The 14,437-nt window shown below is 37.4% G+C and overlaps 2 protein-coding genes across 11 annotated transcripts in view; one reads left to right on the forward strand and one right to left on the reverse strand.

The window, feature by feature from the left end:
• The window catches only part of ppip5k1a (diphosphoinositol pentakisphosphate kinase 1a), a 138,959-nt gene extending 129,149 nt beyond the window's left edge, over positions 1 to 9,810 (reverse strand). For 8 of the 9 annotated variants that reach the window (XM_057837091.1, XM_057837084.1, XM_057837078.1 and 5 more), the window contains exon 1: positions 9,693 to 9,810. The gene's annotated coding sequence lies outside the window, so the exon portion shown is untranslated. The remainder of the gene's footprint in view (positions 1 to 9,692) is intronic. The other variant, XM_057837041.1, reaches the window with a different exon arrangement.
• Positions 9,811 to 13,161: 3,351 nt separating this feature from the next.
• Positions 13,162 to 14,437, forward strand: part of LOC130927467 (aggrecan core protein-like) — a 41,483-nt gene continuing 40,207 nt past the window's right edge. For both annotated transcript variants that reach the window (XM_057853328.1, XM_057853335.1), the window contains exon 1: positions 13,162 to 13,315. The gene's annotated coding sequence lies outside the window, so the exon portion shown is untranslated. The remainder of the gene's footprint in view (positions 13,316 to 14,437) is intronic.

The raw sequence follows: 14,437 nt of genomic DNA on the forward strand, positions 1-14,437 counted from the left end.
GTTTGGAATCATGTTGGAAAGGCGAAGTCAGTGTTCTGAATCTGTTTACATTCCATTCTTTTGCACTAGTTAATGCTATCAGCATTTGAACTCATTGTTTATCTGTGATTTATTATTGTTATTTACGTGTTTATTTGTGCTTTAATAAAGAATTAAAGTGTTACAAAATGTTTTTGTGAATGTATAAGCGTCAACAAAAATTTCATTGCTAAATTAGTAAAAAAATAAAAAATACTAGATTAGTCGACTAATTGTAAAAATAGTAGGCTGACTAATCGGGAGAAAATTAATCATTTGGGACAGCCCTAGTTTAAGGCCGTTATCCGTCCTAGTGTAGATGTAGCCTGAATTTGTAGATGGCAATTAACTCATTCACTGCTACTGATGGTCATTAAGGATGTGCCATATATATTACAGTCACTCATATTACCGGTGTATTTTAGGTGGTAATATGAATTTTGAAGTGTTGCGGTAGTTAGGCTGCAGTGATGTTGTCATACATCACGGAAAATTGTACTTCAGACTTGCATATTTTATATACAACTATTCCGAAGAGCAGGAATAGCAACACAACATGCCTACTGTCCACCGCAGTTGACGCCAATGACAAAACATTAAAAGAGAAAGTGAAATCCGCACCTTTCTCTTTGTCACGTCAGCCACGCGGTGCGTTCAGGTACAGCGCGCAAAACACGTCCGCCACATTAGGCCCGATTCGTTATATTATTATGGGAATTATTGTTATTATATTATTCCGACTTTTATTGATAATTTTTTGTTTCACTATGTTCAATTGCCATTTGAAATAGTACCAGCAGTATTTCATAAGGATTTAGTATAGGTTTTCGGGCTGTGAAACGAACTAATGGAATTATAATGTGTTATTATGGGAAAATCCTGCTCGACCATTTTGACTTACAAACAAGGTCCTGGAACGAATTAACTTCGTTTGTAGAGGTACCACTGTATGTCAGTTATCATTGCACTAGGTTTACTGTATTTTCATTGCTGTGAAAAACAAGGGTGTCTAAATATTGTGTAGAATAAAAATGACGTTCATCCGAAACCAAGTTACATTCTTACATTTTTCATTATTTATGGTCCCATATCGCAAAAAATACCATCATCGGTAAGAACAGTGAGAAGTAGAGATAGACCGATTATCGGCGCCGATATTTGGAAAATTGCCGTATATCGGTAAAGCCTTTTTTATTGTTGTTGTTGTTGTTTTTTTTTTAAATCCGACCGGCATGAAAATTTTTTATTTAAAACTGGGTTGTTTCGGCTCATGCAGCCATGCTTCACTATCCTGCCTGCTGTCTCCTGCACTAGTATTCACCCCGTCCTTTTCACTTGTATTGTGCCTTTCCACCTTTTAAGGTCCTCGAAACGTGTCACACTATATCCTCATCTACCTACTGGTGAGGCAGCACCAGGAGCAATGTGGGGTTCAGTATCATGCTCAAGGATATTTAGACGAGGTCATTAGAGCAGAGAATCAAACAGAGAATGGGGAACGACTACTCTACCACTGTACCACTATTTGCTAATATTTTCTATTTGTGTGATTCAATAAACATGCTTTGGGCATGTTCAGTGTTTGCATTAATTTCTTTAATACCAATTTTTACACTTTTACTGCAAATGAATATAGGGTCCAAAAATTGGTTGTCGGCCCCTCTAACTACTAATAATGGGTATCGGTCCTGAAAAACCCATATTGGTCGATCTCTATTTAGAAGTAAACAAAATGAAGGATTTTGTGCATTTCGATTGGCTAGTTTCTTCACGCACTGCAAATTTTGAATGCTGACAAAACTTGCTGAGCAATCTACTATAAACAGTTGTCAAAATCTGTACACAGTGCAAGAACGCAGCAACATTGCTGTGTGCAGCAGCCCTGACATACGCTAACACACGGGCCTTAGGACTCTCTGTACAAAATTGAAATTATTTTGCAGCCCACTACATGGCCCAACTTTGGCCGCAGGTCACGAGCACTTCATTGCTTGCTTGACCAATAAGGACCTTGACATCTTACAATATACTGTTACACATTTAACCGTGACACAGCAGCCTCATGCTTTTAAAACAGCAGGGCTTTAGTCTATACTTAGAAACAAGACAGGCAGCAAAGTGTTTCAGTGCACTGAAACCGCAGCATCTATGAACTCTCTGGATACTATTTATCGACAGTCATCCCAACAACTATTCATCTGTTGCTATATGTGCTAGTGAGTGAAAAAGTACTTACCTCCTTCTTGAGTTCTGCTTTTTTTGCATTATTATCACACACACAAAGATTAAGCCAATCAAATCAATTTTTATATCGCACAGAGACAACCCAAGGGAATATAAAATGCAGTTTCTAAATAATTGAATGTACTGTACTAGGGCTGCAGCTATCAATTATTTTAAGACTCGATTAATCAATAAACTTGTTAGTTTGAATAATCGAATAATCGGATGTGAACATGAAAAATTAAAATACCTGAGCTCAGCCTCAAACAGTATATAAAAAAAGGAAATAAATAAGGATTTTTGTACAACAACAACAACAACAACAACAAAAAAACAATTGGCTAACTTACATGGCAAAAGTCCACTAGCTTAAATGCTATAAAATGCTAACTTTTTTTTTTACAATGCTCTTAACAAATGGTTCAGAACCATATTCCCACAAAAAAAAAAAAAAAACAGCTAAATATACCTATAAACTACATTACGAATGCATTAAAAAAACATTAGCTCAAACAAAAGCTTATGTTGGTATTAACAGGGAGCAGCTGGATTCACCCATGTGAAATGAGGCAGACAAGAGGGCAGTGTATCCACCCAAATCAATAAAACTAAATGCAAACACTTCCAAAATAAACCATTACTACGCCACTTTAATTAAACGAATGCTCGAAGCAGCGAAATTTAATTTGAATGTTTTTTTCTAATTGATTACTCGAGTTTATCGATTAATCGTTGCAGCACTTTAGTACACCTTGAAAGCTTGCTTGATCGATATCGATTAATCGTTGCAGCACTTTAGTACACCTTGAAAGCTTGCTTGATCGACCTTTCCAGCTGGATAAGGATACTGATGGTCCTATATCATCAAAACTATTCTAACTGCAATTTTGAAAGACAACTAAACTCATCAGAATCGGGTCTTTGCAATGCTCGGTCCTGCCAAAAACTAAACAAAAAAAGGCATTATTTCTAATAGGGGTGGGAACATCTGGGTACTTCACGATTTGAGATACAAGGCTCACGATAACAATGATCTCACGATATGACGATATAACAATAATCAATACATGGGTCGGGAAATCATTCTAGCGAAATTTTAGATTTTAGACCAACAAGAAAGGAAGTAAGGTGAACAAAGACTTTGCTGTATGCAAGAATCGTCTAACAAAATAATAATAATAATAATAATACTGGAATAACAATAATTATGCACAACCACTTGCAGCTGGTGACGAAGTGGTCACCGGATTTCTTCACTGCCATCACTGCTTTGCTTTCATCCCCTGAGCTAAGAACGTTTTGCAATATAATTGATTTTTTAATTTTCATGTATTATTTTGATGACATTTGGTGTTGAATGATTTAAATTAAACCAGGAGCCTATATTGGATGAAATTAACATAAAAAAAGCCTACATAGATTTCTTGATTTATTTGATATTATTTGAGAACCACTTTCCATCTAATTTACTACACAACCTGTTTTTAATGCCATTTTGATACAATAAGCTATAAAAATAGTTTGAATAGCTTCCCAGTTATATAACGTGATGTGCACGTAAAGTGATGTAGTCTACATGTTTAAAATTTATATTCATTACTTATTTCTGTACATTCTGTACATATTTTTCTTAATTCACTCAATCCTTCCAACTAGAGCTGGGCGGTAAACCGAAAATTTACAGTCACCCAAATTCTTCACGATGACCGACGTAATTTTGACCATGTCGGTAAATTCGGTAAATTAATAAAACAAGAAAATAGTCTTTTCATCCCGCTTTGACTCTGTGTTGTTCGTCTATGCTCATTCCCCTTTAAGAAAGCAGTGAATGTACTTACGTAGGGAGTCACGTGATCATCAGGAAGCCAATCAAACAGAAGCCCGGTAAGCTAACGCTAGCAGCTAATGCTACAAGCAAAACGTGATGGAGTGTGGCTTAAGGGAGATTCGCCAAACTTTCACCCGACATTTAATAGACTCTTGGTGGCATCCAGACGGGCTTTCACCAGCTGTCCTCCCTTGTTCTCACAATTTCCGGAGATGGTGCTTTCAGTGCTTTCTACCGGTAGCCAGGCCACAGGCTAACGCTAGCCGCTAACGCTAGCGGCCGCTAGCGGCTAACGCTACAAATGAACGTGATGGAGTCGGATAGCGGCTCTAACCTTGTCAAAACGGCTGAATTTAATGAGTGGATTGGGCATGGACTGCATCTAGCAATTACTATGTCGCGTTATTTTGTATCTGACTGTGTGTGATTTCTCTGATAGCTTTTGTGATGGTAAAGCATTCAGCATAAAGCACAAATGGCCCCAGCTATTTTTCTGTATGTGTTTAATTCTGTGTCATTATTGCTATCATAAAATCTTAAGTGTTTCATTTGCAGAAGATCAATATAGCTTTAATGTGTGTCTGTCTGTCTGTCTGTCTGGGGGTTCATGTATGTGTGCATTTATTAAAAAATGCACTGGGGGGGGGGGGGGGACCCTGAAACCATAAAGTAAACACTTGTATTGAATAATTATGTCACAGCAGCCATTAACAATAAATTGTCTTTTTGAAGTGTACTGTTCGAGCTGCAAGTCATTTGTGTTACAATGACATGTTTGCACAGGCATATAGATTTTGACAATGTACATTGTTCAAGCCATACACTCTGTTATAAATGCTCATACTTGAATTCTTATTGTTTACAATTCATTTGTATAAACCTAATGTCTAGACTGCATGTACATTTGTTAAATATATCAAATTGAATGCTGGTAACTAAATCAACAAGAAACTGTTAATCTGTATTTCATGCATTGATTCATATTTTCAAATTATATAACAGTCCGCTTGGACGACTTTATCGTCATTTATCGTTATCGAGATAAATCTGCTCCATTTATCGTGATACATGTTTAAGGCCATATCGCCCACCCCTACTTCCAACAGAAAAAAAATCAGGATTTTAACTCAAAAGCTATTAAGTGGCTAATATTTTTTGTTTTGTTTTTTTTTTTAAGTGAGGAAGAATGTGACTGACTGAGTCTGACATCTCAAAGGCTGAAGCAGATGGTGGAAGTGCTCAAACTAATGCTTGTGGCAACAAAGGTCATATACGGAGAAAAGAGACCCATCAATTCTATCATTGCCCCTCTCCAAGCTCAACTGCTGACTGACACCTACAGCACTGTTAAAAATTTTAAAAGATTTTAAATCTTAAAGAAATTAAGGGTACCATTCATCATGAACTCTCCAAGAGATATCAGAGGTTGTGGTTTGTTCCCTCTATATCTGCACGTACAAAATTTGCAGTAGATTTATATTTTACAGCAATATTCACAGAAAAGGTGTTACTGTTTAATAAATGACTTAAACAGTATTTTTTTCTATTTTGAAATATCTGGGGGGGGGGGGGGGGTTGTTTCAACAATTGTATCGTAGAATATCACATATCAATTTTCTTACCAATACATCGATAATCGCAATATCGTGAGATAATTGTTGTTGTGAGGTGCTCTGAGGTTCCCACCCCTAACAGTGACAACTTTTTAACACATTAAGCCGATTCTTTACAGGAGCGTATTGATAACCTTTTTAGCTACAAACTATCATGATAAATCACCATTTTGATATTTTGTACACCCCTAATTTCTAATGCATTGTTTACAGGATAATGGCATGTTACTTTTGGAACAAATAACAAACAAACAAAATAATCTTTAAGAAGGCACAAACTCGTCTTTGAGTTTGTGGGAAAAGGTACACAGTAACTTGACGTTCATGCACATGACGTCAGAGTTCTGTCCAAGAAGACATTTTTTGTGTGACTAAATTACTAAATCCTGATCCCAAATTTACTCCAATGAATATATCATTGTTTAAAATACAGTATAAAATTTCTGATTCATTCCACGTCAGAGCAATCTGATTAAAGTGAAAGCTCCTGAAATATTGGAGCAGGGCTGTGATAAGCCATTAACAATCTTTTGAGATATGCCATTACGATCAATTCTTATAGTTAAAGATACACAATAATATTGTTTACCGATAATTATCGGCCGATAATGGCAATTATGACGTCACACAGATACTCCAGATATATATATATATAAAAAAAATTAAACAGATAATGCAATCCGATAATTATACTTGATTTAGCCTTCCAATGTGTGCAATCGAAGCAGTTTTGTACAATTCTGCACCGCCGCCTCCTCAACCCCTCCTCCCTCTGAAGCCCCTGTCGCATGAGTGACGCATTACCAATTCTGCACCGCCGCCTCAACTAGAGCTGGGAATCTTTGGGCACCTAACAATTCGACTACGATTCAGAGGCTCCGGTTCGATTATAAAACGATTATTGATGCACCCCCCTCCTTTTTTTTTTTTTTTTTTTTTTTTTTTTTTAAATGTTTTGTACATTAGTTCCAAAATTGTTCAAAAATCCTCTCCGGCTAAACCAAACTACTATTTCAGTATCAAGTTAACATATAACTATAAACAAATATACAAAAATAACAGTAAATAAAAAACTCCAGTCCCCATTCTGTATCAGCAGCTTTAAACTACATTCAATTAATTTAATGTTGTGAATCAACTGTTACAGTTGTTAAAATTGCTCCCGTTATTCCATAATTTCCCTTCTGTCTACTTTTGTCAAAGTTTTAAAACTATTTCATCATTTAAAGATAGATTCAAGACAAGATTCTGCCGATTTACGAGTATTTTAGATAAAAGGTTAATTAGGTTCGGTACAACAGAGCCTTCTAGAGAGGTCTACTTCTTTAAGATGGCGGCTGTTTACTTGCGCCGGAAAGTCTGTCATTTCACATCTCTGTTCAATAATACATGTTCTAACACCGACGTCGTCTGTCATTTTGTATCTAGTTCTACATATATATGATATCTACTGTAGCTGTATGTTTTGTAGCAACTAGCAACTGGGCGTTGTTTGTAGCGGCTGTCAGCCGCAGTCAGGTATGATTGTTTTTTTATCTAGCGGCATGAGTTGAACATGATATTTCCTCTCGGTCCGTTCCTCATTGCGTCCCAAAGACCGCGCTGACTGTGTTTACGCTTTACCTGGTATAATTCAATAATCGGAATTTGGATATTTGTGAATCGTTCTCGAATCTTCCACGGCCAAATCGCGAATAATCTAAGAATCGGAAATTTCGCATGCCTCTAGCCTCAACCCTTCCTCCCTCTGAAGCCCCTGTCGCATGAGTGACGTGTTACACGACATGGTTGAAGCAGTTGGATATCATGGCCGCTCTGTCACCAGCGTGGGCTGATTTTTCCATATGTGAAACAAACGACGCTCTCGCTATCTGCAAAATATGCACTGCAGAGGTTACACAAGGCGCTAAGAAAGCGTCCTCATTCAACACCACTAACTAATCTGATCAGCCATTTAAAGCTGTACCACAAAGATTTGTGGAATGAATACGAGGCTGCCGCTAGCACGAAGGCTAAAGCTAAAGTAAACAAACATAAACTAAGCTAAGCTACGGGGCTTGTGACGATTGGAGACGCTTTTGACGGCTCGGTCTCGGGCAGCGCCGCTGCCACTCATCTCTGATTCAACTCATTAAGCACCACGGCCAGACTCAGGCCTGGCGCGGCCGGACTGACTGAAGAGCACAAGCGGGAGGAGATGCCAGGCTCGGTCGGACGACCGGAGATCCAAAGCCCCAGATGAAAAAATAATGCAGGTTACACATTTTATACGACCGCCATTCTTCATGAAAACATGCCGATCACATCAGTTTCACCACGGACATTTGGACACGTGATGTCACTGAAGTATGCATGCTTATCATGACGGCACAGTGGTTAGATGATCATTTCAACATGCAAAAAACCACAATCACAAGAAGTCAGTCCGTCAGTAATGCAATCAGTACGTTGCAAATTTATAATGTCTCAATCAGATTATTTTTCTTAAATCTAGTCAAATAATCTTCTCCATCTTTTGAGTGTTAAAGACTAGTTAACAAATGAATGTGCCAGATTATTCCACTTACTTAAGGTAAATATTACCATTTGTTCTTATTAAGCCCATAAATCTAAAACATTGGTCATTTTTCACCTAAATCCAGAAAAAAATGCTTTCAAATAATGTTTTGAACCATATCTATTCTTGAATAAAAAACATTTCTGACAAACAAGTTTTTTTTAGGATTAAATATAATGTATTGCTTAAAATGACTCTGTTAAGATTATTTTCAGCTAGCAATTTTCATTTTTTAAGAAATTTAAGTGACTGAAATTTATTTGAAGCGCTGCCAGATCATTTCACTTATTTCCAATAAATTTACACTAAAAACTGACTCGTTTTAAGGAGGTGTGTTTTTGCAGTGTAGTAATGTTATACAGTATATGTTATGAATGGCTTACTTTTAAAGGCATTTTTGTGCAACTTAGATATTTACACTGTAAGTAATTGATGGCTTAAGTTTACCATTACACAATGTCATACAATCTGTCATTATTTAGATGTTGGAATTTACTACTTGTTCACATTTGATGAAAAAGGAGCAATAAATTCTGTTTTTTCATAGTTATATTTGCTACTGTGAATACTTTAAAATTTTACATATAATAGAATTATTGGCTGGAATGATGAGGGAATTATCGGTACCGGTTGAAAAATGTATTATCGTGCATCACTACTTATAATCTAGTGATAACTAATTGATAAATCATCAGTCTTCAAGTACTGAACTTCTGGTAACTGTAAAGCACAACAGAAGCAACACAACTTGGTTGCTGACTATCTCAGATGAGATTTAAATTCCTCGGAACAGTGACAGTTGCGCAGGTAGGCCACCGTGGCTTTGCACAATGTAAAACACACATTCACTTGTGAACATGGCGCATTTGACAAGAGGCTCATCGACATGATCATTTTGTGGTCATAATTGGGAAGGAACCCTAAATTCTTGGACACACATTCCAGTCTACCTCTGTTGCTCTTCCATAGGATTCAGACAGTTTCTGAGCACAGCGAGCGTCGCCACACAAAACAATATAGAAGTTATACTGTAATCAAAGTGTCAGAAATATAAACAGGATAGATGACAATTGCCAACGTTGCGGTTGCGACGTCACGCTGATATATACAGGTAGGATACGTAGGGAGGTAGGTTCATCTCTGCGTGAGAGATGTCAGTAATTCGTTTAGACGTTAAAAGGTGGCATTCATCATAACATAGCAACCAACCTCCCTTTCAGCGATTCCTCAAAACCCCGGAGCCTTTCGCAGTTAAAATAAACATTGTAGGGCAATGCTAATGGTAGCACACATTAGCATTCGACGGGGTCAGCAATGTTTACGCATACTCCAAAGCTATTAAGCGTGCATTAAGGTGACATTACATACGCAGGGGAGCCCTCATGATTGAGAAAGCATCGGCGGCACGTCATCAATATTTCAGTCACAATATTCCCGTGAAAAATAAACTTACATAGTGCCTGTGCGGTCATTTGATAAAATCGCTCTTTCCTGCCTTTTCACTGGATTGCATATGAAACCTATCTTTCTCCGGTCTAACGAGGGTAAGAGGAACATTTGAAACATCCAATAGGACCGGGACATAATAGCAAAAAGGCGTTCCACATAAAACTCAGCGGCCAATGAACTACGACTATAGGGCGATAGTGTCAGATGAGAACAGGGGAGAGGAGCGGTAGCGTCCTCTAGCGTTACTGTTGACAATTAATTCATACGTACTGCTGTAATTTCAATACGCTGTGATTGATTGACAAGCGTCAAATAAATGTTAGCCCATTACCCGAAATCAAGTGGAACCCTGTAAAGCATTTTTTTTTTTTTTTTTTTAAATCTGTGGATGGTTTTAATTCTGGTGGTAGAATTGAAAAATATACAATATCCCGAGTTACCTGCACCCCATCGCTCAAAGTCACTACTTATTATGAAAATACTATTTATTAATAGAACAAATCATTGGCTGTGTATCCAAAACTTAAACAATTCAGATATTTATAAATTACGATATTCTTTTTTTTATTATTATTATTTTTCCCCTAACAGTAGGGGTGCACGATATCCATTTTTTGAGACTGATACCGATATTGATAACTGCCTGTTCCTCAAGGCAGATACCGATACGATAACCGATACGATATATATATATATATATATATATATTTGCAAGTCATGGTGGAAAAATAAGTATTTGGTCAATACCAAAAGTTCATCTCAATACTGTGTTATGTACCCTTTGTTGGCAATAACAGAGGCCAAACGTTTTCTGTAACTCTTCACAAGCTTTTTACACACTGTTGCTGGTATTTTGGCCCATTCCTCCATGCAGATCTCCTCTAGAACAGTGATGTTTTGGGACTGTCGTTGGGCAACAGGGACTTTCAACTTCCTCCACAGATTTTCTATGGGGTTGAGATCTGGAGACTGGTTAGGCCACTCCAGGACCTTGAAATGCTTCTTACGAAGCCACTCCTTTGTTGCCCTGGCTGTGTGCTTGGTATCATTGTCATGCTGAAAGACCCAGCCACGTCTCATCTTCAATGCCTTTGCTGACGGAAGGAGATTTTCACTCAAAATCTCTCGATACATGGCCCCATTCATTCTATCCTTTACACAGATCAGTCGTCTTGGTCCCTTTGCAGAAAAACAGCCTCAAAGCATGATGTTTCCACCCCCATGTTTCACAGTAGGTATGGTGTTCTTCAGATGCAATTCAGTATTTTTCTTCTCCAAACACGAGAACCTGTGTTTCTACCAAAAAGTTCTATTTTGGTTTCATCTGATCATAACACATTCTCCCAGTCCTCTTCTGGATCATCCAAATGCTCTCTAGTGAACCGCAGACGGGCCTGGACGTGTACTGGCTTCAGCAGGGGGACACGTCTGGCAGTGCAGGATCTGAGTCCCTGGCGGCGCATTGTGTTACTGATAGTAGCCTTTGTTACTGTGGTCCCAGCTCTCTGTAGATCATTCACTAGGTCCCCCCGTGTGGTTCTGGGATTTTTGCTCACTGTTCTTGTTATCATTTTGATGCCACGGGGTGAGATCTTGCATGGAGCCCCAGATCGAGGGAGATTATCAGTGGTCTTGTATGTCTTCCATTTTCAAATATTTGCTCCCACAGTTGATTTCTTTACACCAAGCGTTTTACCTTTTGCAGATTCAGTCTTCTCAGCCTGGTGCAGGTCTATAATTTTGTCTCTGGTGTCCTTTGACAGCTCTTTAGTCTTGGCCATAGTGAAGTTTGGAGTGTGACTGACTGAGATTGTGGACAGGTGTCTTTTATACCGATAATGAGTTGAAACAAGTGCCATTAATACAGGTAACGAGTGGAGCCTCGTTAGACCTCGTTAGAAGCCAGAAATCTTACTTGTTTGTAGGTGACCAAATACTTATTTTCCACTCTAATTTGGAAATAAATTCTTTAGAAATCAAACAATGTGATTTTCTGTTTTTTTTCCCCACATTCTGTCTCTCATGGTTGAGGTTTACCCATGTTGACAATTACATGCCTCTCTAATCTTTTCAATAAGGAAAACTGTCACAATCGGTGGTTGACTAAACACGTATTTGCCCCACTGTATTCGTGCTACAAAAATATGTCCACAAAGTACTGTAAATCACAAAGTATTGTGAAAGACAGTTTTATACAGGGCTTGTTTCTCATATGCACTCAGTTTTGATGAAGTAAAAGCACAGCAGACGTTAATAATGGCTGCTTTTGAAAATTTTTACCTCGGATGCTTTGAAAACACTTCTGTCAGCAGTTGGAGAGCAACACATCCTGAGAGCATGGAAACACTTTGGGTGTAGAAAGTTCATGTGCAATTTTCTTTAAAACCTGCAGGAACAACATGACAACAAGCGCTTGTATAGCACAATCTTCCCCTGCTAGAGTTTTACGGTGCATCAGATGTAAGAACATATGAACTCCTAACAATAATGCACAATTGAGATGTGAGCACTAATCTCAAACCAAAACGTGTCACTAATGTCATTAGTATATGTTTCCGTCATAAATACAAGGGAATGGATAAGTGTAACAAGTACTAAGTTAACATGTGAATGTGCGTATTATACTATTTGTAGAAAGAAGGCATTATTGTCATTTTGTTACACCCAAAGTCAACTCCAGAAACATTACTAGGGTAAACTTGCAAACGTTTGAAAGAGCAGCATTGTCTCAATGTTTTTTTTTTTCTTGTGGGCAGTGTAAGAAACTAGAGGAGTAGGATACATGCACACATTTGGGAGACCAAACAATCCCTCATGTGGAAGTCGAGCACTAAACTACCTTTTGTTTAAAAAAAATTTTTTTTTTAAATACAAATGTGAATACTTAAATCAAGAGCATCAATTCGTAGACTTCATAGTATAAAATTATGAATAAATATATAAATCATGAAGTCTATGATCAAGTTTAATTATATTACATACTCAATAAAGTGCGAGACAAGAGTGAAAAGAGGTTTTTAAATTAAAAATGTTTAGGCTACGGTGTTCAGTTCTAAATTTTTAGAAACCCCCCCCAAAAAAAGGAAGATCAATATTTTAGGTAATTTCACTGTGTGTGGAATAACAATATTGGTAGAATTCCCCCAAATCTAATTTTGAATGTTAGAATTTATATTGTTAGAAGATGTTTTAATGTGAACTAATACATTCTAAAATACATACATATTTCCTGTTTAAAAAAAAAAAAAAAAAAAAAGGTATCTTCCATTTTATTGTTACCTTCATTTTGACTTTCCCCATATTTTATAGAAACAGATGTGTTTCCATGAAGGCCACTTTTCAAAATCCATATCCTGGGCAACCTCTGACAACGGTCTGCTTTTATTTTGAAAGCAGTAACTGTGACTCCTGGCGTTCCAGTATGAGGTCTTGGATGACTGTGGCACTCATTGAGGTTTGACAGCCGCTGTTTGTCGTTCCCCCACATTCAGTCAAGCATCCTGAGATTGCTGGTACTATTTAAAAGGATATTCTTACTAAAAGAGCCGCAACCAAGAATACTACTGAGGCAAAGACACAGCACTGAGGAAAGTTTGACTTTGACCTGAAAACAATTTACTACAAAAGGTGTGTAAATAATCTTCTTCGTGAGTTGTTCTATTATTTTATGGTCAAATGTGAATAGAATGAAAAGCACTAATTAACATTGTTCTTATTTTTGCAAGTAAATTCAATGATATTTCTATTGTGTCTCATTAAGATAAGAGCCATAAAACAAGTATGTATGCGACTAATGTCCCTCACAGGATGACTTTTTTTGTTGTTGCAAATGCAATGAAGGTAACTTACACTTGTTGACGTTATATACTGTATATATGTATTTTATATATATATATATATATATATATATATATATATATATATATATATATATATATATATATATATATATATATATATATATATATATATATATATATATATATGTATATACGCAGTGCCCTCAGTAATTATTGGCACCCCTGAAAAAGATGTGTTTTTTAGCTTCCAATATACGTATATATATTTTAATTAAAATAATATGGGACCTTAATGGAAAAAAAAAAACAAAAATCCAACCTTCAATACAAGTGCATTCATTCAATGGGGAAAAAATCCCGCATAAAGAAAAAATTATTTGACATCAAATAATGTGTGTCACAATTATTAGCACCCCTGGTGTTAATACTTTGTACAACCCCCTTTTGCCAACAAAACAAGGTCTGGGGACTGAGATGGCCATGGGAGGAGCTTGATTTTCTGACCAAAGCACACGGTCCCAGGCTTCAACTGGGACTGTGTGTATTTTTGTGTGAGACCAAGATTGAGCTTTTTGGCAACAAACACTCTAAGTGGGTCTGGCGTGCCAAGAAAGATGCGCATGCTGAAAAGCACCTCATACCCACTGTGAATTATGGGGGTGGGTCAGTGATGCTGTGGGGCTGTTTCGCTTCCAAAGGCCCTGGGAACCTTGTTAGGGTGCATGGCATCATGAATGCTTTGAAATACCAGGACATTTTAAATCAAAATCTGTTGCCCTCTGCCCGAAAGCTGAAGATGGGTCGTCACTGGGTCTTTCAGCAAGACAATGACCCTAAACATATGGCCAAATCTACACAGAAGTGGTTCACCAGACACAAAATCAAGCTTCTCCCATGGCCATCTCAATCCCCAGACCTTGTTTTGTTGGCAAAAGGGGGTTGTACAAAG

Source organism: Corythoichthys intestinalis, chromosome 1 (assembly GCF_030265065.1).
Source record: "Corythoichthys intestinalis isolate RoL2023-P3 chromosome 1, ASM3026506v1, whole genome shotgun sequence".
NCBI classification, from domain to species: domain Eukaryota; kingdom Metazoa; phylum Chordata; class Actinopteri; order Syngnathiformes; family Syngnathidae; genus Corythoichthys; species Corythoichthys intestinalis.